At 43.1% G+C, this 25,005-nt stretch overlaps 1 pseudogene; it reads left to right on the top strand.

Moving 5' to 3' along the window:
* Positions 1–2,354: 2,354 nt before the first annotated feature.
* On the top strand, positions 2,355–3,147 carry LOC101178965 (annotated as a pseudogene).
* The last annotated feature ends 21,858 nt before the right edge of the window (positions 3,148–25,005 follow it).

Below are 25,005 nucleotides of genomic sequence, written 5' to 3'. Positions count from 1 at the left end.
GGCCCTTGCCCTGCCCCAGCCCCAGCCATAGACCTGCCCTGGTTGGTCGTGCCCTGCCTTAACCCTGTGCTACCCTGGGCCTGCTCCACCCTGCCCTGGCCCTGCCCTCCCTTTGGCCCTGCCCTGACCCTGCCTTGGCCCTCACACTGGCCGTAGCACAGACCTGGTCCTATCTGTGGCCTTGGCCAGGCATTGACCCCTGCTCCTGACCCTGGTCCTGCCATGGCCCTGGCCCTGCCAATGATCCTGATAGCCCTGGCCCTGGCCCTGTCTTGGCCCTGGCCATGAGCTGGCCCTGCCCTGACCCTGGCCCTGAAGTTGATTTGCAGGTATCTTGTCCCTGATTTAACCTGCCCCTACCATGGCTTGTCCCTCCCCTGGCTCTGTGCTGGTCTTGTGCTGACCATGACCCAGACCTTGGCCCTGCCCCAGCCTTGTCCTAGACCTGGCCATGGTCCTGCCTCTGCCCTGGACTGGCACTGGCATGGACCCTAGCCCTGGCCCTTCGCTACTGAAGGCCATACCCTGGCCCAGCCTTGGTCCTGACCCTGTCCTGGCCCTTATTGGCCTGGCTCTACCCTGCCATGCTATTCTGCCCCTAGCCCTGACTCTGTCCCTGTCCTGGCCCTAGCCCCGTTGCTGGACCTGCCATGGCCCTTGTCCTGACATTGCCCTTTCCTGGTCCTGGCCCTGGCCCTGCCCCGGCCCTTCTCTGGCCCTGGTCTGAGCCCTGGCCCTGCAATGGACCCGCCTTGGCCCTGCCCAGACCCTGGCTCTGGCCCTACCTCAGCCCTGGCCTGGACCCTGGTCCTGGTCTCTGTCCTGCCCCAGCCGTGGCCCTGGCCCTGCCTTGCCTGTGCCCTGTTCTATCCTGGGCTGGCCCTGCCATGGCCTGGTCTTGCCATTGCCCTGCCCTAACCTGCCCTGCTTGTGCCCTAGATCTGCCCTGGCCTTTGCCCCTGTATTGGTTCTAGCCTTGACTCAGCCCTGGACCTTCCCTGACCTTGCCTCAGCCCTGGCACAACCCTAGCCTTGCCTTGGCATTTGCCCTACTGTCTCTATGGCCTGGCTCTGGTCCTGCCCTGCTCTGCTCCTTTTCTGTCCTGGCACAGCCCTGGCCCTGGCCCTGCCATATCACTGGCTCTGGTCCTGCCGTTATGCAGGCCTGACCCTGCCCCTGCCTTGGCTTTGGCCTGGACCTTGTCCATACAGTGACCCTGCCATGACCCTTTCCTGGCCCTGCCAAGGACTCGCCCTGCCTCTGTCATGGCCCTGGCCCTTTCCTGGATTTGGATGTGTCCTGTCCCATATTTGCCCTGGCCCTTCCCTGGCTCTGCAATACCCCTTCTCTGGGGTAGGGCCAGCGTCAGGACCAGACCAGGGCAGGGTCAGGACCAGGGTAGGGCCATGGTAAGGCCTGAAGATGGGAACTGCCAGGGCAGCGGCAGGACCAGGGAAGGGTCAGGGCCAGGGATATGGTAGGACTAGGGGCAGAGCCGGCACTAAGGCTGAGCCAGGGCAGAGCAGAAGAGATTACATTGGGCTATTATGTAAAATTTTTTATTTTAGATTTTTAAGATAACTATAGTAGCAGTAATAATGTCTATACTATGTTGCTTGTAATAGTAATAATATTTGCAGTAAGTAATCACTAGATTTTAACTAACACTATCTTTGCTTCCAGTAGTGTTCTATGAGTATAATTTTATCAATATGTAAATATGTGAGGCATTGATTCTCACAATAATTCTATATGCCAGGTACTTAAAGCATCCCAGTTTTCCAAATGTAGGAAACAGGCATAAAGAAGTGAAATACTTGGCCAGGTTAGTCCTGTAATCCCAGCACTTTGGGAAGCCAAGGCAGGCAGATGGCTTGATCTGAGGAGTTTGGAACCAGCCTGGGCAACATTGTGAAACCCCATCTCTATTAAAAATGCCCAAAAAGAGCTGATTTAAGTGTCTTGTAGGATTCTGGTTTTAAAACACTGGTCAAACACACAGGGCATGGATAGGGCAGGGCCAGGGACAAGGTCAGGCCAGGAAGGGGCCAGGGCCAAGGCAGGGCCAGAGCTGGACTTGGAGGTGTCCTGGCCTGATTTGCCCTGCCCCAAGGTTGGCCCAGCCCTGCTCTGGCACTTCCTGTCATGCCGTGTCCCTGGCCTGTGCATTGGCCCTGGCCCTGTCCTGCTTCTGGCCCTGCCCTGCAGTTGACCAGGCACTGCCATGGCCCAGTCCTGCATTGCCCTGCCCTCTTCTGCCCTGGTGCTGCCATGGCCCTGCCTGGGCCCTAGCTCTGCCTCGACTCTGGACCTGCCCTGACCCGGCTCAGCCCTGGATCTACCCTGACTCTGCTTTGGTGTTGCCCTCCCATCTCTATGGCCTGGCTCTGGCCCTGCCTTGCACAGGCCATGCGCTGCCCTGTGTGTCCCAGCCTGGGCCCAGCCCTGGTCCTACCATATTCCTGGCCCCAGCCATACACTTGTTCTGACCCTGACCTTACCCTGGCCCTCTCCTGGCCCTTCCTTGGTCGTGCCCTGCCCTTCCGTGCCCTGGCCTTGCCCTCACCCTGCATTGGCCCTGCACTGGTCCTGCCCTGCCCTGGCACTGCCTTGGCCCCGGCCCTGCCTTCTCCCTGGCCTTGCCCTTGCCCTGCCCTTGCCTGACTCCAGGCCTACCGAGTCCAAGAAATAGCCCTGGACCTGCCTTGCCATCCCTCTGTCCTGGCCCTGTATTGTCCCCACCATGCTCTGGTCCAGTGCTTGCCCTGGCCCTGTTGCTAGTCCTGCCACTGCTATGGCCCTGCCCTGTTTTTGGCCATGCCCTGTGCTACCCTAGCCCTGCCCTGCCTTGGCCTTGGCCCTACCCTGGCCTTTTCTACCCTGGCCTTGCCGTTCCCTGGTCTTGCCCTGCCCTGGCTTTGGCTTTGCCTTATCCTGGTCCTGGTTCTGCCCTGGCCCTGCCCTTGCTCTGGATCCTCTCTGGTTCTGCCTTCTCCCTGGCCCTGCCCTTGCTCTGGCCCTGTCCCTGGCCCAGCCTTGACCCTGGCCCTGGCCCTGTCAATCCCCAGGCCCCGCACTGGCCATGCTTGGCCCTGGCCCCTCCTTTGGCGCTGCCCTGGCCCTGCCTTGGCCCTGTGCTATCTTAGTCCTGTCCTGGCCCTGAACTCGCCCTGGCCCTACCCTCACCCTACACTGGCCCTGCCCTACCCTGGCCTTGCCCTGCCCTGGCCCTGCCTTTGGCGTGCCCTGGCTCTGGTTCTGCCCTGGCCTTGCCCTTGCCCTGGACCCTCCCTGGCCATGTTTTCTCCATGGTCCTTCTCTGGCCTTGCCCTTGCCCTGTCCCCTTTTTGGTCCTGCCAGGTTTCTGGCTCTGCCCTGTCCATGTCCTGGACCTGGCTGTGGCCCTGGACCTCCCTGTCCCTGCCCTGCCATACCCTGGCCCGTTCCTTGCTCTACACTGACCCTGCCCTGCCTTGGCCCTGTGCTACCCTAGCCCTGCCCTGGCCTTCTCCTGGCCCTGATCCTGCCATGGCCCTTGCCCTGCCATGGCCCTGCCCTGGCCCTGGTTCTGCCCTGTTTCTGGCCCTGGCCTTGGTCCTGTCATGTCCCTGGCTGTGACCCTGCCCCTGGTTTTTCTCTGGCCATGACCCTGCCCCAGTTCTGTCCTATCCCTGGCCCTGTCTCAGTTCTGTCCTAGCCCTGGCCTTTCACAGTACTTTATGCTTAGTAAGGGCTCCATAGTGTCTGTGAGTTGAATGTTGTGTTCATAGTATCTGCCAAAACAGAAAGAAAGAAAAACAAAATCTGATGATGAGAAGTTAAAGCTTTGTATGTAATATTCCTTGAATTCTAATTATTAGTTGTATTACTTATCAGTTATTAGCCTGTCATTAGTTGTATTACGTATAGGTCATGGTTTTGTACACATAATTCCAAACCATTGATACTGTTAAAAGAATATATGAATATATGAAAGAATGTATAAACGTAAGAATGTATGAATATCTAATGACCTTTCCAAATTAATTTTTATTTTTAGCTCTATTAGATTTTTCTCAGTGTAACAAATGTTTATGCCTATGTAATTAAGAGCATATTTCCTGTACAGAATATTCATATTACCTAATTGAAAATTATATAATGCAAAAATATAATACTATTTTTAGTCCAGGCATGGTGGTTCATACCTGTAATCCCAAGATTTTGAGAGGCCAAGTTTGGAGAATCATTTGAGGCCAGGAGTTGAAGACCAGCCTGGGCAACATAGTGAGACCTTGTCTTTATTAAATAAATAAATAAATAAATAAATAAATAAATAAATAAATAGGTTGGGCACTGTGGCTCATGTCTGTAATCCCAGCATTTTGGGATGCCAAGGCAGGAGAATTGCTTGAGCCCAGGAGTTTGAGACCAGCCTGGGCAGCATAGCAAGCCTCCATCTCTACAAATAATAAAATATTAACCAGGTGTGGTGGTGCACACCTGGGGTCCCAGCTACCTGGAAGGCTGAGGTGGCAGGTTTGCTCGAGGCTGCAGTGAACTGTGAATGCACCACTGCATTCCAGCCTAGGCCACAGAACAGGACCTTGTCTATAAATACAGAAATAAGTAAAAATATAAATAAAAATAAGTAAAAAGCAATATAAGTAAACATAAATATAAATACATATAAATATAAAAATGAATACATGAAAACAAACAATTTTTAAATTTAACATCACTGAGGGCATCCTATCCATTTCATTTCATGATTCCATTACATCATTTCAGTTAGATGAAATGATCAGATGACTTGAGATGAGATGAAATGATGAGACGAAATGACGAAAAGATGAGATGAGATGAGATGAAGTGTTGAGATGAAATGGTGAGTTGCAATGACAAGATGAAAGGACAAAATTGAAAAGAAATTGAAAGGAGATGAGATGAGATGAAATGAGATGAAATGAGATGATGGATAAAATGATGAAATGATGAGATGAAATGATGAGGTGAAATGAAATGAAATAATGAAATGATATGAAATAGTGAAATGAAATTGAAATGAGATGAGATGTAATAATGAGTTAAAATGATGAGATGAAATGAGATGAATGACGAGATGAAATGATGAGATGAGATGAGATGATAAGATGAAATGATGAGATGAAATGAGATGAAAAATGAGATGAAATGAGATGAAATGAAATGAAATAATGAAATGAGATGAAATGAAATGAAATAATGAAAGGAAATTATGAAATGTAATGATGAAATTGAAATGAAATTGAAATAAGATGAAATGATGAGATGAAATGATGAAATGAGATGAAATGAGATGAAATGATGAGATGAAATGAAATAATGAGATGAAATGTAATGAGATGAAATAAAATGACATAATGAAATGAAATAATGAAATGAGATGAAATGAAATAATGAAATGATGAAATAATGAAATGGAAATGAAATGGAAATGATGAGATGAGACGAAATGATGAGATGAAATGATGAAATGAGATGAGATGAAATGATGAGATGAAATGAGATTAAATGATGAGATTAAATGATGAGATGAGATGTGATGAAATGATTAGATGAAATGATGACATGATATGATGACATGAAATCAGATGAAACAATGAGATGAAATGACAAGATGAAATGATGAGATGAAATGATGAGATGAGATGAAATGAGATGAGATGAAATGACATAATGAAATGAAATAATGAAATGAAATGATGAAATGGAATAATGAAATGGAAATGAGATGAGATGAAATGAGTTGAAATGATGAGATGAAATGAGATGAAATGCTGAAATGATGAGATGAAATGAGATGAGATGTGATGAAATGATGACATGAAATGATGACATGAAATGATGAAATGATGAGATTGAAATAAGATGAAATGAGATGAGATGAAATGAGATGAGATGAAATGAAATGGTCAGATAAAATGATGATATGAAATGATGAGATGAATGATGAGATGAAATGATGAGATGAAATGAAATGAAATGATGAAATAATGAGATGAAATAATGAAATGAAATGAAATTGAAATAAAATTGAAATGAGATGAGATGAAATGATGAGATGAAATAATGAAATAGAATGATGAAATGAGATGTGATGAGATGAAATGAGATGAGATGAAATAATGAAATGAGATGAAATAATGAAATGAAAAAATTAAATGAAATTGAAATGAGATGAGAAGATATGAGATGAGATGAAATGATGAGATGAAATGATGAAATGAGTTGATGAGATGATGAGATGAAATGATGAGATGAAAAGAGATGATGAGATGAAATGAAATGATGATATGAAATGAGATGAAATGAAATTAGATGAAATGTAATGAGATGAAATGAAATGACATAATGAAATGAGGTGAAATTAAATGAGATGATGAAATTAGATGATTAAATGAAATAATGAAATGGAAATGATGAGATGAGATGAATGATGAGATGAAATGAGATGAAATGAAGAGATGAATGATGAGATGAAATGAGATGAGATGTAATGAGAGGAAGTGATGAGATGTAATGAAATGAGATGAAATGAAGTGAGATGAAATAATGAAAGGAAATTGAATTGAGATGAGATGAGATGAAATGAAATGATGAGATAAAATGATGAGATGAAATAAGAAGAAATGGTGAGATGAAATGATGAAATGCTGAGGTGAGATGAGATGAAATGATGAGAGGTAATGATGAGATGAAGTGATAAGATGAAATGATGAGATGATGTGATGAAATGAGATGAGATGAAATGATGAGATTGGTGAGATGAGATGAAATGATGAGATGAAATGAGATGAAATGGTGAAATGATGAGACGAAATAAGAAGAAATGATGAGATGAAATGAGATAAGATGAGATGAAATGATGAGATGAAATGAAATGAAATGAGATGAAACGAAATGAGGTGAAATGAAATGAAATAATGAAATGCAATTGAAATGAGATGAGATGAAATGAGATAAAATGATGAGATGAAATGATGAGAAGAAATGAGATGAAATGATGAAATGATGAGATGATGAGATGAAATGAGATGAAAAATGAAAGATGAAAAATGATGAGATGAAATGAGATGAAATAAAATGAAATAGTGAACTGAGATGAAATGAAATGGTGAAATGCAATGATGATATTGAAATGAAATTGAAAGATGAGATGAACCGATGAGATGAAATGATGAAATGTTGAAATGAAGTGATGAAATTAAGAGATGTGGTGAGATGAAATGATGAGACGAAATGAAATGAAATGAGATTAAATGATGAGATGAAAAATGATGAGATGAAATGATGAGATGAAATGAAATGAAATGAGATTAAATGATGAGATGAAAAATGAGATGAAATGATGAGATGAAATGATGAGATGAAGTAAGATGAGATGAAGTGAGATGAGATGAGATGAGATGAAATACGAGATATACCTAATGCTAAATGACGAGATATACCTAATGCTAAATGACGAGTTAATGGGTGCAGCAAACCAACATGGCACATGGATACATATGTAACAAACCTGCACATTGTGCACATGTACCCTAAAACCTAAAGTATAATAATAAAGTAAAATAAAATAAAGAAATAATGAAATTAGGTGAAATAATGAAATGAGATGAAATGAAATAATGAAATGAGATGAAATGATGAGATGAAATGTTGAAATGAAAGGATGAAATGATGAAATGAGGATATGAAATGATGAGATGAAATGAATTGAGATGAAATGAGATGAAAAATGATATGAAAAAGATGAGATGAAAAATATGAGATGAAATGAAATGAGATGATATGAAATGACACAATGAAATAATGAAATTAAATTAGATAAAATAGTGAAATGAAATGAAATAATGAAATGGAAATGAGATGAGATTTGATGAAATGATGAGATGAAATGAGATGATATGATGAAATGAGATGAGATGGGATGAGATGAAATGATGAGATAAAATGATGAGATGAAATGATGAAATGAGATGAAATGATGAGATGAAATGATGAAGTGAAGTGATGCACTGTGACATGTGTGTCTATTCATTTTCCAAACCGAAAAAAATTATAATTCATTAATTTTAATTTTATTATTTAAGAATATTCTTAAGAGTTGAAGGAAAAATAATATCTGTACATTATGGGTTACAATCTAAGTGTAAATAATACATAAATATATTAAAACATACACAGAATATGTTTTGGAATCGAATATACCATGCTTCTGTGATGACAGTTATTTCATGCTGGTTGTCACAATTTTACATGAAAAACTAATGAAAAAATGTTTTTAACTGTTTCTAAAAATAACAGTTTCCAAAACAGTTTTACATCCGAAATATGAAAAAGATGACTTTGTGTTCCTTAATCTGATGAGATTTTCACACTCTGCACAAGATAATTGTTAGATTTTTATTGTGTTGATAAATCGTATATCAAATAAAAAATGTTATTACCTCTTAAATTAGGATTTTTAGGTGATATAGGCAGAATGGAAGGCAAGTTTTTATAACTTTGTCTAAATGAACTTTCTAAATGCCTGAGTATTAAAAGATAGCTTGTCTATAAATCACAATGTATATATTACTGTATGACCTAGGACCAATCAAAACTGTTATCTCTGATAACAATATATTGTGCCCAATATAAAATAGATATAATGACACCTCAAACTTAAATCCAGGCATTGTCATTGAGTATCTTAAGAATACGCAGCGAAGGTGCTTTTAATAATACAAGCTAGTGATTGTACTAAATTTGTAAATCACATAGGATAGTGGGTCATTTTAAGAATATTATTTCAATCTATAAACGTGGATGTCTTTCCTTTTTTGTGCTTTCTTTAATTTCTTTCATTAATATTTGTCATTTTTGTTGTAGAAATCTTTTACTTCCTTGGCTAAATTTATTTCTAAGTACATTTTTGTAACTATTGTAAAAGGAATTGCTTTCTTGTTTCAGCTAGTTTACTATCAATATATAGAAATGCTACTGATTTTTGTATGTTGATTTATATCCTGCAACTTTATTCATTTCATTTATCACCCTAAGAAGCTTTTGGTAGAGTCTTATTTTTTTCCATGTATAAGATCGCATTGTCTTTAAACAGGGACAATTTGACTGTCTCCTTTCCAATTCAGATATCCTTTATTTCTTTCTCTAACCTAATTGTCCTGGCTAAGACTTTCACTATGTGAAATATGATTGGTGAAAACAGGCATCCTTTTCTTGTTCCAGTAAAATCTTTTTCTTGTTCACAGTAAAATCTTTCACCTTTTCCACATTCAGTATGATCTTAGCTGTAAATTTGTCTTTTATGTCCTTCTGTGTTAAGGCATATATTTTCTATACTAAATTGTTGAGAGGTTTTTTGTCATGTAAGAATATTTAATTTTGCCAAACGCTTTTATTGTGTTTATTAATTTAATCATATGGTTTTCAGTATATATCCAACGGAAAGAAAATCAGTATATCAAAGAGTTACCTGCACCCCCATGTTTATTACAGCACTATTCACAATAGCCAGGATATGGAATCAACATAAGTGTCCATCAACAGATGAATGGATAAAGAAATGTGACATACATATATAATGGAATATTATTTAGTCATAATAAAGAACAAAATCCTGTTATTTATGGCAACAAGAATGCAAGTGGAGGGCATTATGTTAGGTGAAATAAGCCTGGCATAGAAACATAAACACCACATAACTACATGTTCTCACGTATGGAAGTTAAAATTTTTAATCTCGTAGAAGTAGATAACGGTAGAGTTCTGGTTACCATATCCTGGAAAGAGTAGGAGAAACAAGAGTATAAGAAAAATGTGGTTAATATGTACAAAATTACAGCTGGAGAGAAGGAAGAAGTTCTAGTTCTCTACAGCACTATTGGGTGAATGTAGTTAACGGGAACTTATTTTGTGTTTTCAAATAACTAAAATAAAAGAATATTTGAATATTCTCACTGCAAAGAAATAATTCATGATTTAGGGAATGGATGTGATAATGACTCTGACTTGATCTTTACGCATTGCCTAAATATATCAAAATATCACTCTGTACCCCATGAGATGTACATCTATTATATGTCAATAAAAATAAATTTAAAAGAGAAAAAATGAGGTAAAGGTAAATGTACATAATTTAATTATGTTTTCTTCTATAAAACCCAAGAGTCAGTACCAAGAAGAGTCAATTTATTAGTTTTCTAAAATAAAAAAAATGACCAAGAAAGAGCAATATCCAAGAAAACGTTGAAAATGAAACACAACATTTAGTAAGGATAGAAAACTTGGCAACTGTATCACCCTGTTCCTAGATACCGATTTACTGATGGCCATTTAAATAGAATTTTATTCCATCTAATTCATATACACTCTCAGAGTTCAAAATTATGTTTTACCTACAATAAATGAGATAACATGTGTAAATAATATGGTACTCTACCTAACACACATTAATAACTCAATACATGTTAGCAATAAACTTTTAGTATAGTACTAAATAGCACTTTTAGTATAGTACTAAATAGCACTTTTAGTATAGTACTAAATAGTACTTTTTTAGTATAGTACTAAATAGTATAGTACTAAATAGTACTTTTAGTATAGTACTAAATAGTATAGTACTAAATAGTACTTTTAGTATAGTACTAACTAGTACTAAATTTACTGAATTTAGTCAAAGTACTAATTTCTCACATTGCAATTTCCTTCAAAGACATGAAAACAACCTTCTAATGACTCCTTGCTCATCAAGATACCTTTTCAAATTATTCTGTTTGTTTCATTCAGTTTATTATCTGTGTATACCGATATTACACTTTTTTTTTGAGATGGAATCTCATTCTGTTACTGACGCTGGAGTGAGGTGGCATGATCTCCGTTCACTGCAACCTCCACCTCCCAGGTTCAAGCGATTCTCCTGTCTCAGCCCCCCAAGTAGCTAGGACTACAGGTGCACACCACCATGCCTGGCTAATTTTTGTATTTTTAGTAGAGTCAGGGTTTCACCCTGTTGGCCAGGCTGGTCTAGAACTCCTGACCTCAGGTGATCCACCCACCATGGCCTCCCAAAGTGCTGGGATTACAGGCATAAGCCACCGCACCCAGCCTGATATTGCACTCTTGGATTTTGAACACTGAATACCTTTTTGAAAGATTGAACCTCTTTACCTCTTTGTGCTCCAGAAATTATTTTCCTTCAAGTGTTGTAAGAGTCTAATGAAGAATGAAGGTCATGTTTTATCACTTTTGTCCTTACAGATTTCAGACATGCTGAAACTGATTGAAGTATCATTTGCTACCAGATAGATTAATTATCTCTAGTTGTAGGAGTGGATACATCTTTAATGGTATATTTTGGGTTATTGTCTTATTTTTGATGCAGTATTCTATAAATAATTTATTAAACCTGGCATCCTTGGGTGAGCATAGATTTTTCAACTTTGGTGTTATATTGTGTTTGCTTTTAAAAACTGCTTTTGAGGCCGGGTATGGTGGCTCTTGCCAGTAATCCCAGCACTTTGGGAGGCCAAGGTGGGCGGATTACCTCAGGTCAGGAGTTCAAGACCAGCCTGGTCAACATGGCAAAACCACGTCTCTACTAAAAGCACAAAATTAGCCAGGCATGATGGTGCATGCTTGTAGTCCTAACCACTCGGGAGGCTGAGGCAAGAGAATCACCTGAACCTGGGAGGCGAAGGTTGCTAGGTTGCTGTGAGCCAAGTTCACACCATGGCACTCCAGCCTAGGTGAAAACAGCAAAATTCTGTCTCGAAAAAAAAAAAACCACCAAAAACTGCTTTTGAATGGAGTTGTAAACACAATTTTTTATGAAAAAAATTAGCAAGTGCATAAGTTCATAATAGAAAAACCAATAATATTCCAGGCACAAGTTAGTACTAAAAAAAATTAAATTATGTTGAATATTCTGTAATACAACATGCTTTTTCCCTTCATGAACAATTTGTGTTTTACTGAGAAGACTCACTGTTTATGGTAGACATTACACTACAGATGAATATGTACTTTAAACACTCTTAGTTGCTTTCTTAATTTTATATCTGCTGCTTTATGCTTCTGTTTATTTTCATTTTTCCAATGTCCACATTCTAGTAAATTTGAATATTTTAATCCAAGTTTATGTAGTATTTAATATTGCTTGTATAGTTTAGTATTTTTAAGACTCAAAAAGGTTTACAGAAAGAAGAAAAAGATCAACATGTTATTAATCATTTAAAAATCATTTTAATATCTTTGACCTTTATATTTTAATGAATAAAATGTTAGTAGTTATTAGTATAAAATAATTTATGTCTTTTGGACTTAGCCTCCAGCATTTCTTTTTTAATAAAGAAAATAATTATTCTCTTGCAATATACTATGTTTATCTGGGTTTTGAAAAATGATGTTTCGTAATATGAGAAAGCCATTTACATTTTTAAATCTACAAAGGCAAATGGAATGGTACTAAATTATTTCCATAATAATGTTTAGATGGTGGCCCTTATAACATTCTTTCTATACTTCCTACAGAGTTGGGGATATGCAATCCTAGAATATTTCTGGGAGCTAATCCTTTAGCTTGATGAATGAAACAAGACTTTTAAATAAAATTAAACTTTCAAATTATCCAGGTAATGGGCCTGTCTTTTAATTCAATGGATATGGAGCCTAATGAATTATCCCCTGTTCATTGGGTAGTAAGTTCTCATTCTTAACCTATAATACTCAAAATGTCCTTTAATTTTTAATTTTTGATAGTCATATCATTATCCCTAGGTATTTTAGCTTCTATCTTAAATTCTAAAATAATGTCGAAACAGGAGAAAGTATTCTTCATTACCATATGTATTAAACATCATGGTTTTCAAATTTAACTGCAAATGTATCTTTTCATTGCTTCTTGATGACACCCTTCACCCTATCCATATTGTCACTACCAAGTGGTGATTACTTTTCAGGTTCACATACTTGTTCTTTGGAAAAATATCTGTGCCTTATAAAGAATATGACTGTTGGCATTCAAAAGCCAGTGAAGTATACATTATTAGCCTGTTGCCTAACTCATTTCTTTAAAACTACACTAATTACCCACATACTCATGCTTTTATTTCCTCATTATTTCTGGAGAAAACAAATACTGCTAACACGATATTTGTAAGACAGAAAAAAGTCTTTTCTTGAAAAGTGCTGTCATTGTAGTATTAACTTATAGTATCAACTTCTTTATAAAATCATTATACACTTTTTATTCTGAGAGAAATAAAAAAGCTAAAAGTGAAATGAGTTTTTCTACTCTCCATATTATAAGCACCCATCTTGGTAATTTAGGGTCTTTATAGTTAGGGTAAGTTGTGTCATACCGAGGTTACAAAATAAAAAGTATTTTGTCTGGGCCTTTCCTTATTCAGTAATACTGTCAGTTTGGCTTTATTTGTAGGTCAACTTATTGATCTCAGTATTCTGAAATAATATGTTTCCTATCCTTTGATAAGCATTTAAAATATTAGATTTATTGTTACTCTTCTGCCTTTATTGGGCTGGAAGAATAATTGTTTCTCTCACTCCACAAAAGCCAAGTTGCAGAGAAAAACACATAGACATTCAACTACAAAGCAGAGAAACTTGACTATTTTCTGCAATTTTAAAGTGTATATTGAATAAATTAAACCATCTTTTTATCTTCTTTTTTGCTCACTGGCAAATATTAACAACATCAAGTGTGTTATTATAATGTTATCTAGTTAAAAATCTCAAAAAGTTTTCATAATTACCATTTTAAAATATATAAATAGGTGACCGAATGTTAATTTTTATTGTCTGAGACCATGTCTGTTATTTCACTCTTTAAATTCATTTGGTAATGCAGAACCTAGTACTTAGTAGATACTCAAAAATTATTTGCTGAATAAAAAAGATTAAATATGTAATATATACAAAATGTACCGGAAAAATATGCACCAAACAATTTTGCTACACCTGTTTAATGTAGAATATTGCCTTTAAAAGATATTACAGTTTTCAAATGTCTACAGTGACTTTGTAATATCTGTGCACATATAAAATAATATTTCCAAAAATGTAATCCAGTGACGGAATATAGTTTGTAAATTCTAGATTTATAATTTGGGGTTTAAATTATAAAATCATTAAATAAGATGCAAGTGAAATGTAGTCAAATATCCCCTTGGAAAAAATTAAGTGGCTTCTAAAGTGACGTATTGATATATGTAATTTTGCAATCATCTTCAGTTTGCTTTTGCTCTAACATTAGAACAGATTCTTGTTGTTTATTTGCTTTACATCAAAGGTAGATGTTTTTGTTCCTTTAAGGACATATTTAAAAATAAATTCAAATGTTTTACAATAGAATCATATTTAGTGATAAGCACATAGGGCATGAGGCCATCCGAAGTAAATGCAGAACCAAATCTCATTCATCTGCACTCAATCACATATGTTTATTGACAAAAGGTTAAGTGGAAAAACCTGAATTATGTAAATTTATCTCTCTCTTTTGCCTTTTTAAATATACATACAGTCAAACTCTTTGTGATTTACTAATGAACAAGTAATACTCCATTGCATATGTAATGAACTATGTGGCATAAAATCAATATTAATTGTAAAAAATCTATGGCAATAAGGTTAGAAGGAATGTGATATAGCAGTGATTATCCCATAGCCAAAAAGTATAGGTATTTTTGCCTTCTGATTTTTTCATTGTCTACATTTTCTACAAATAAGACAGATAGCTTTTGTAACATTTCATTCCAAATCCTTAAACATGAAAGATAAATTTTAAAATACTCATTTCATATACACACTGATTTTAGAAATATTTATTATGATTTCTCATGGAGTTTAGGAATATTCAAAATCTACTAAAAGTTATCGTGTCCTATGATAACTCTGTGTTGTTTTAAAAAGCAATCTTGACAATTTACAAGTATGCAGTGGGTATCCACCTGGGGCCTAGATATCCTCTTGGGGACCAATGTCAACCTGGAGGCTGATGTCCACCTGGGACTAGCTATTCAACTGTGGCAAGGTATCCACCTTGGGCCGAGTTTCCATTGGGACCTGATGTCTACCTCTGGCCAGGGTGTCCATCTGCGGCCTGATGTTCACCAGGCACCTAGGTATCAACTTGGGGCTTGATGTCTACCTATCTTCAGACTATTGGCCCCTAGGGGTCAGTGACCACGAGATCATTTTCAATACCATACGCTGGGCCCACCAGGGCACCTGGCACACAGGACTAATGCTAAGGGCAGAGTTGCTGAGTGAATAAATGGGAGGATGTCAAATGCCCTTTCCTGCTTATGGCCACCTCATAATGTGGAGATTATTCACAAGAACAGGAAATGCATGACCTCAGCATGACTCCCCTGGCTCCAGATGCATGAGCAAAGCTCAGTGGGTGCCAGGAACACAGAAGGCTGTCCTCCACCCACCCAGCCAGCATCAGCACCGCAGCCTCAGGCAGGAGCATCACAGAACAAAACAGGAAACTGCATTTAGGAGTCCTCAAGTTGGTGGCTCTCCAGGGTCCTAGGAGGCAAAGGAGCAGGATCTGCAGGCTCCAAGGGCAGTAAGAAGGACCTCAGCAGCCTCTCTTGTCCCCTCTTTGCCTCCAGCTCCTGGGGTGTGCAGTTCACTCTCAAGGCATCCTCACCTCAGCCAGGGCAGCAATTTTCCCCAACTTCCAAATGACGTTTGATCTTGTTCTAGGACTTTTGACACAGGGTCCAGTGCCTGGGCACATTCTGTCGTATCCCAAATCATTTACCCAAACCTCCAAGCCTCTCTCTGCCCTGAAGGACCCCCAGGAGTGAATAGCTTTTTACAAGTGTCTCAGCACAAATGGGATCATTCATAAAAAATCAAGGTCAACAGACACTTTCTGAGCATGTGGAACCCTGTAGTTTCATGCTCTAAGCACCTCACATTATATACAGGAGAAAAGGGAGGCTTATTTTCCTGTAGCCCCTGTCTACACTAGGGTAAGTGGGACTGTCCTAGTTCCAGGTGCCCACAGAGGTGGACTGCAGGACCCCAGTTCCGTCCTTTCAAGACTGTGCTGGGCAAGGCCCTGGCCCAAGCAGAACCCTGGGAAGCTTGTGGAATCTCCTGCACGTGCTCTGGTCCCTTGTCTGAGCCTTTCTCTAAAACTCAGCACATTGAATAGGACTTGCTGGCTACACGTAGGTCAAGGATGTAACCCACATATCTCTAATGCCTCTTAGAGTTCTCGCTATATTCTCCCACCCGCCCTGTTCTCAGACCTCTAGACTCAGAGAGGTGATGGGCTACTGCCTGGTAACTCTATCTGGATATCTAAGAGCATCCCCTACATAGCAAATTGTGCCAACACTCTGTACATCCACCACCCACAAACCCATGCCAGTCATAATGCACATATGGAGATTGAATACTTGGATTGTCATGGCTGGTGTGTTCTCTCCGCAGTTCCATATGCAGAAAAAGGCAAATCATAAGCAAAAGATTATTAGGTTGGTGCAAAAGTAGTTGCAGTTTTTGACATTACTTTTAATGGCAAAAACCAGAATAACTTTTACACCAACCTAATAGGAGAGCGTGAAATGAACAGGTCTGGTTTGTTGTGCTTTTCTATTTTCTATTTGTTCTTGTTTGTTCCTTTCTGTTTATCTTTGATAGTTTGGAGGAATTTGTGAAAAGAACAGAAATAAACCTTTTTTCCTGCTATTTTAAGACCAAATTTTTTTATCTCTGTTACATCTCTAGTAATATCTTTTTCAAAATTCTGTGTTTCACTTATGTACCTTATGTTCTTAATTAGTGTTGCTGCTAATATCAAAAATTATTTTCTTATTTTAATTTTTGTTTTACGTTATTTCTTTAAGTAGTTTATATTTCTTAAATTTGTTATGCTTTTTGTTTATGCTTTTTCTAGGTTTTCAGGTGGATGATTTAGTCGTTTAATTAGATTTTCAGTTTTCTCTAAAAAACATACTTAAAGTTAGAAATATACCTCCAACTGGTGCTGGCTTTGAGGAATACAATATGATGTTGGTTATTTAGAAGTCATTGATTACTCCTTGGTTGTCTAATTCATGACCTACTTTTGAAAACATGACTAAATTCATATATTTTGTTGAATGTACATTTGTATACTTCTAGATAAAGCTTATTGACCATGTTATTTATACTTTTTTCAGCTTTTTTACTTTTGTCTTTCAATATTTCGGTACTAGTTAACTAAAGAACTAATTAAAATTAATTTTCCACCTATTTTCCCTATCCTATTTGTTTAAATTAAAATTTCAAAGTTATACTTTTAATTATATTTCTGTTACAGATTTTGATATTTTCTGGTCAATTTTTCTTTACCACTGTTCCTTATAAAGTCATTTTTGGTATCCTGTGATTGACCCTTCAAATGGTGGTGAACAGAAATAATAAAGCAAATGAAGCACGATGATAAGAAAAAATGAGAAGACAGAAACAAATCAATGTGTCCATTTACTTGAAACTTAACTGCATAAGAACAATGATAACAAAAAAAACCCCAGAGAGTTATTTTTCAAAACTATATAGAAAGTGAGATTACACACATGCACATACACACACACACACACACACACACACACACAGAGATACAGGCCCCAGGTAAAGACCAGGCTCCTCAAGAACTCAGGCCCTGGGTGGACACTGAACTCTCGGTGTATATCAGGCCCCGGGTTGACTCTCAGGCCCCAGATGGACACCAGACCCCAGGAAAGTAACCAGGCTCATGGTATATGGCTACCCAGGATCCAGGTAGAAATCAGGGACAAGTGGGCACCAGGCCCCAGAAGGATACCTAGGCCCCTAGTGACCTCAGGCCCCAGGAGGACAGTAGGCCACAGATGAACTCCAGTCTTCAGGTGGACATCAGGTCCCAAGGGAAATACAGGTCTTAGGTTGACCCCTAGGCCACAGGTGGACAGAGATCTTAGGTTTACCCCAAGGCCCCAGGTGGACACTGGCCCCAAGTGTCCAGTATACTTAAAGCTAAGGTGGGAAGCCCCACTGGGCACTGTGGCCAGGCCTGCCATGTCTCCTTGTTCAGCTGCCACATTCTGAGGGGGATGGTGGGAGGTGTTAGCCTACAATCTAGGTTTTTGTTACTTCATTTTGTTTCACCTCCACTGAGTGCTGACTCTCCTCTCACCTAACAGATTTACTGTCATCTGCAAGTGGTCCAAATGCGAAGGTTTATGGAAGATTTAAAGTTTTTTATCACAGTTGGGATGATATAAACTAACAGTACATGTTGCATTTTAAAACAATAACTCCCAGAGGATGTGTAGGTTGTGGAACAATGATAAATTTTCTTTGTCTTTTTTTTTAAATTTTATTATTATACTTTAGGTTTTAGGGTACATGTGCACAATGTGCAGGTTTGTTACATATGTATCCATGTGCCATGTTGGTTTGCTGCACCCATTAACTCGTCTTTTAGCATTAGGTATATCTCCTAATGCTGTCCCTCCCCCCTCCCCCCACCCCACAACAGTCTCCGGAGTGTGATGTTCCCCTTCCTGTGTCCATGAGTTCTCATTGTTCAGTTTCCACCTATGAGTGAGAACATGCGGTGTTTGGTTTTTTGTCCTTGCGAGTTTACTGAGAATGATGTGACATTGCCTCCCCTGTGTGCTGTTTCCAAATAAGAGATTTTTGATTCCCTACTGATGTCGGATGAAAAGTCTTGAGTGTGCAAGCGAAATATCATTTTTTTAAATAGGGGCCCGTTAGTGTCTTAAATATGCAGAGCTGAGTCTGCAGATGGAGGGTGAGGGGTTTTTTCAAAGCATGGTGGAGAGTGGTCTTGGATCTGACCTTCCGGCCCGTCCATCCTGTACCCTCTCAGCCCGGGTGCCCAAGCCCTACCTTAGGGTGCACCCCTTCACAGGGCCACATAGGCCCCAGTCCTCACCCATGGGGTCATCTCCAAATGCCGCAGCAACACCTTCTGTCCAGACCGAGGCCAGGGTCCCAGTATCTCCAGGGGAGCCTGGCATCCAGGCATTGTTGAGCCCCGGCCCGATGTCAGGGTCCAGGCTACCCTCTAGGACCTGGACATGGGGGACAGCTGCACGAGGACTCACGCCTGGCTTTATGTGTAGCACCAGGAAAGGCACTTTAATCATATTCATTTGTTGCTACACAAAACCTCTAAGGTGGGTGACTTCCCCATGTCACAGATGGGAACAACAAGACTTAATAAAGTTAAAGAGCATGCTGATGGTTGAATCCTGGTCAGGAAATCAGAATTGGAGTCTGTAGACCCCTATCTGTGACCTCTGTGGCCTGAGGACCCTCTCACACTGGGTTTGTGTTTGCAGCATGTCCTGTCCTTCCCTAAGGGTCTCAGGTTCTGAGGCATGGTGAGGGTGGCTGGAGCCCATCACTGAGCTGCAGAAGGAAATACTAAAGCTAGCCATGCCACCCTCCAGGCAGACACACGTGGGGTTGAAAATCGAGATGGGGCAGGGCTGCCAGGAGCAGAGGGAGGCAGGTGGAGAATAAGCCACCGAGGAGGGGCTTCCCTGCTACCGCTTTCCAAGGCCATTTCCACTTTCTGGGTGGCATATTGGGGCAGCTCACACAGTCCACCCACACAGCCAGTCCCCAGGGACACAATCCCCAGAGATTGTTCATCTTGGTGACAGGCCCTGTGCCTCTCCAGGAGTCTCTGTGTGTGGGTCCTGCCCAGGTAAGTGTGATATGTCCTTGCTGTCCTCAGCCCAGGGCCCTGCCAGCATCTTCCTTTCTGGCCAGGGTCAAATCTTTGTTGACCACCTGCAGGATAGGGTGGCCAGCTGGCCATTGGAGAGCCAGTCATTCCAGGTGACATGCCTTGGCTCTCCTGGCTGGGTGAGGGTTATTGAGGTGACCCACTGGCCCATCTAGCTCTCCTCAGAGATGCCTCATGTGCCTCTGGTGGAGGGCAGAATGCTCCATCCCCAGGCTGCTACCCTAGTCCTCCAGGCAGTGCGTGCCCTGGGCTGGCTGGAATACAGGTTGGCCTGGACCATCCATCTAGAAGGAGCACAGGCTAAGGGAACCCCTCTCGTCCTGCTGATTCCTGCCTCCACGATTCTGGGGGCCCCATCTTGTCAGACCCTGCATTGCCAGCTCTTCTCTAACAGGGACAGGACAGACAGCTCTCTCCTTTAGCCAATTCCTAAAGGGGGGGTTCCAGCACATTTTGAGGAAGGGGAGCAACCCCTGCCCTGGCTGCTGCTGGATCACCCTCCAAGAGAGATGGAGCGGAGCCCTTCTGTCTGGCACCCACTGTGGCAGGAGTTCCAAAAGCTCTAGCATCCGTGCTGCTTACTTACTCTGGGCTCTCCATTCAAGGAAGCAGCTCCTGCAGCAGGGAGGTTTGGGGGGTCCACTAGGTTCCTCCTCAGCCTACACCCTACCAAAGCTTCAGAAGCCAGTTTGCCTGGCCCTCTGTTCATGGTAAGGATGAAGGGATGAAAAGCAACATTTTTCTAACACCTTCCCACAAATGGCTGCCCAGTGGGAATAATTCTTTCTGGTAATATACTTGTAAAACATTTGGACATTACCACCCAGATAAGAGTGGATGGCAGGTCACAGACTAAAAATATCCACACCTGGGCCGTCAATTGTCTGGTGAATTGCTACCTTGGGTGGGCGTGTCCTGCCAAGAGCTTTATTTGTGGCCAACCTGCGGGCGCGTCCTTCATCCTCCTCCCTCTGCAACAGAGCAGCCTCATCCTTTGGCAGGGGCTGGGTGTCACATGCAAGGTGGGCTCCTAATCCCAGCACCCATGAGGTCCCCCCAGTTGTTCGAGGTGAGTGCATGCTTAAGGCAAGCTGGCCAAGGTGCGCTATAGCCAGGGGAAGCTCCTTTGAGGACTGGGCATGCCAGCTCTGCACAGGGTCCACTCATGACAGTGATATGACCCTGCTGCAGATGGACTAAGGACGCCTTCTTGAACAGAGGTGCCCCAGCCATCATCTTCCCCCAGTCACTGCATCCTGACCCCTCTGCTTCACTGAGCAAGGTCTTCTCAAAGAGGGTCCCTTGTCATGCAGGGCGGGGGTGTGACTCTAGCTCCTACTGGGAGGCCCTTTTTGGTGTCTGGTGCTGAGATATGGCCAGAGTTGATCTTTCTGGAAGGATGGTGTATGGAGACGCTGAGGGACCTGCAGCAGTGGCCGTTGTAAAAGCCCTTCCTTCAACAAGAACATCCACATCACAAGAGCTCAGTGCCTCCAAACTGCTTAGCCCACGTAGATAAAGTCATTTACTCCCACAGTCACTCTACAGGAGAGGAAACGGAGGCAAGGAGAGACGGTGTCTCATGTCCACCCTTGAAGGAAGGGGATGGGGATCTTAGCCCAGCCTTGACTTTGCTCTGACAGTGCCGGTCAGGGCTCAGGGCCCCTGGACCTCATTTCTCAGCAGTTTCTGGAGGCAGCCTCTTTGGGGGTCCTGCCTTGGACCCTGCTGAGAGATTTTCCAGCTGCTCCATTGGGAGGAATCTGAGCCAGTTCTCCTGTGTGGACAAGAGCCATGAAATGTGTGCTGAGCTCACACCCTGGGGGTGGGAGGCCCAGCAGCCCAAGACTCCAGTTCCCACCCAGCGTGCCTGTGTCCTGACACACGTCTCAGCTCCTGGGAGATCCACAGCCACGTCGAGCCCCTTTTCTGTCTGGCTGCCTGTGAACATGTGTCCCATACCCCATAGCTCTGAATCTCTTGGGGCCCAGTGAGCCCGGGGCCCTGGGGCTGTGTGGGTGGCCTTGATTTCCAGGTGCCTAAAGGATGAGATCCTGATAGGGAACTTCCTAGGAGGAGCTGCATAAGCTGAAGCCTGTGGCCATGGACAGTGGGGCCAGAGCTGAGGGAGAGGATGAATGGGCTACATCAGCCAGGCTGACCATTCTAGTCTTGAAGCCACAAAATAGAATGGAATTTTGCCATCCAGTGCACCCTGTTTAGGCTTTTCCTCTCCCTAGGCCTGGGGTATTATTTACTCTTCTCCACTGGCTCTCAAAGCCCTCAGCCCCAGGCCGCTCCCAGGAGGATGTGAGTAAGGCCCAGGCACCATGTGGACCCTGAAGGGGTTCTGTTCCCCTGTGCTGGGAACTTCACCTCACAGGTGTGAAAATCAAGGACCTCAGTGGACAGAGATCCCCAACACCTTCTACCGAGGGAAGGAGAAAGGCCACACCTGGGCAGTGTCTTCCTGGGCCCCGACAGGTAGCTGCTATTGTCATCCAAGTTTAAGTGAGCCACCGCTGTGTGGTGAGTGGGCTACAGACTCATGTTCAATCTGTGTAGGATTCAGCCCTGGCTGCCTCCCCGAACCTCTTAGCTGTGGCCACACTGCCTCTCAGCAAGACCAGGGCTGCCCCCAGACAAAACCACTGAATACCTGAATCACCAGGTCTCAGGCACAGCCCAGGACTCAGGCACTTGCTGGCCTCCTTCTTGGGGGACCGCCCCAGGGAGGCTGGTGTCAGCAGGAATTTTCCACCCCAGGGAGGGTTGGCCTGGGTGAGGTTTGGCTTGTCTATTGGTGCTGCCAATCAATGAAAAGCCTCTCCCCAATTCATGACGGGTGGAAGCTGAGGCTCAGAGGGTACGTCTGCTACAATTGTTGGAATTGCAAATGACAGAAACTACAACCCAAACCGGTTTAAGCCGAGCTGTACCAATGTACATAGGCAGGAAGGAGCTAGGGCAGATGTGGATACCACAGGGCTCCATGAAGCCGTGAGCACCCACCAGCTCTTCCCTTCCTACTTAGGTTCCATCTCAGTTCCATCTCAGTTCCAAAGGCAGCAAGAAGGTGGCTGGCCTCAGCCCCACCCTACCCAGCCTCCAGGCCCCTAAGGAACAGCAAAAGGCCTGGCAGATCTTGTCGGCCAGCCAGGGACCTGAAGCAGGCATTTGCATTGGCGTAGTCAAGGCCTCTGCCCAGGGAGTGGGGGCAGGGCCCGCTGCCCCAGCTGGAGGGGCTGGAGAATGAGTGAAGAACCTGCTCAGAGGGCAGCCGTGCCCATCTCAAGAAGGGAAATGGATGCTAGGAGGCAGGAAGGCCACATCCTCCTGAGATTGTCTGTATTGAGCACCCAGGCTTTCTGGCTCCCAAGCCAAAAGACTGGTTATGAACTCGTCTGCCTCCCACTCTCCAAAGTCCCAAAAACCCAAATGCCACAGAGACCAGGCCCACATGACACTGGGAGACACAGGCCTCAGAGTCCCGGTGCCCCCTGACCAGCAAGGCCCAGTGCCCCCTGACCAGCAAGGCTTAGGTCCTCAAATGGGAAGTCAGACACCGTAGTTACCCTGGGGGCAACCCTAGGACCAAAGCACTGGAAGGAGAGGCTCACAATCATTGGCCTGCTGCGTGATCACGGCATGGTGCACCCACTGTACCTGTGCCTGGATCACAACCCTCTGAAGAGACTGGATCTCCATAATTCAGGAGAGTCCTCTCCCAAGTGGGGCATTGGAGCAGTGTCCATCTTGGGCCCTGCTTCAGTCAGCCCTAAAGTATTTTCTGAGACCTCCTCACACCAGACCCTGTGGAAATCCACTGAGGGTCACTAGAGGAGGCCATGGGTTGTGCACGGGCACACGTCCCATGCCCCACACAGGGCAGGCACATGGTGGACCATAGGCAAGTGTCTGAACAGCCAGCCATAGGGCCACCCTGAGGACTGCAGGCTGCATCTGTGACAGCCCAGTTTTCGCCCACACCCTAGGCAGGTGGAGCACAAGGTGCCTGCATGGCCATCACAGAGAAAGGGCTAAAGACAGGAAGGGGTGAGGTTGGGCTCCCAGGTCTCAGCCTCTAGAAATACCCTTTGCAGACCTTCCCACTCTGCTCAGCCCCTATCCCCTACCACACCTACCATGTGAAAGGGATTTATAAGAAATTGCTCTGTGTGGTGGAGCCAAGATGGCCGAATAGGAACACCTCCAGTCTACAGCTCCCAGCGTGAATGATGCAGAAAACGAATGAGTTCTGCATTTCCAAATGAAGTACCGGGTTCATCTCACTAGTGATTGTTGGACAGTGGGTGCAGGACATTTGGTGCAGTGCACCAAGCCTGAGCCTAAGCAGGGCAACTCATCACCTCACCTGAGAAGCACAAGGGGTCAGGGAATTCGTTTTCCTAGCCAATGACAGACAGCACCTGGAAAATCGGGTCACTCCCACCCTAATGCTGTGCTTTTCTGATGGTGTTAGCAAGTGGCACAGAAGGAGATTATATCCCGCGCCTGGCTCAGAGGGTCCTACGCACATGGAGCCTCACTCATTGCTAACACAGCAGTCAGAGATAAAACTGAAGATAGCAGAGAGGATCGGGGTGGGGTTCCTGCCATTGCCGAGGCTTCAGTAGGTAAACAAGTGTCTGGGAAACTCGAACTGGGTGGAACCCACTGCAGCTCAAAGAGGCCTGCCTGCCTCTGTAGACTCCACCTCTGGGGGCAGGGCATAGCCAAACAAAAGACAGCAGAAACCTCTTCAGACTTAAATGTCCCTGTCTGACAGCTTTGAAGAGAGTAGTGGCTCTCTCAGCACACAGCCTGAGATCTGAGAACAGACAGACTGCCTCGTCAAGTGGGTCCCTGATCCCCGAGTAGCCTAACTGGGTGGCACCACCTAGTAAGGGCAGACTGACACCTCACATAGCCAGGAACTCCCCTGAGACAAAACTTCCAGAGGAACAATCAGGCAGCATCATTTGCTGTTCAGCAATATTCACTGTTCTGCAGCCTCTGCTGCTGATGCCCAGGCAAACAGGTCTGGAGTGGACGTCTGGCAAACTCCAACAGACTGCAGCTGAGGGTCCTGACTGTTAGAAGGATAACTAACAAACAGAAAGGAGATCCACACCAAAACCCCATCTGTACCTCACCATCATCAAAGACCAAAGGTAGATAAAACCACAAAGATAGGGAA

The sequence above is a fragment of the Nomascus leucogenys genome, chromosome 7b (assembly GCF_006542625.1).
Source record: "Nomascus leucogenys isolate Asia chromosome 7b, Asia_NLE_v1, whole genome shotgun sequence".
In the NCBI taxonomy this organism is placed as follows: Eukaryota; Metazoa; Chordata; class Mammalia; order Primates; family Hylobatidae; genus Nomascus; species Nomascus leucogenys.
This window is presented reverse-complemented; position numbering and strand designations above follow the sequence as displayed.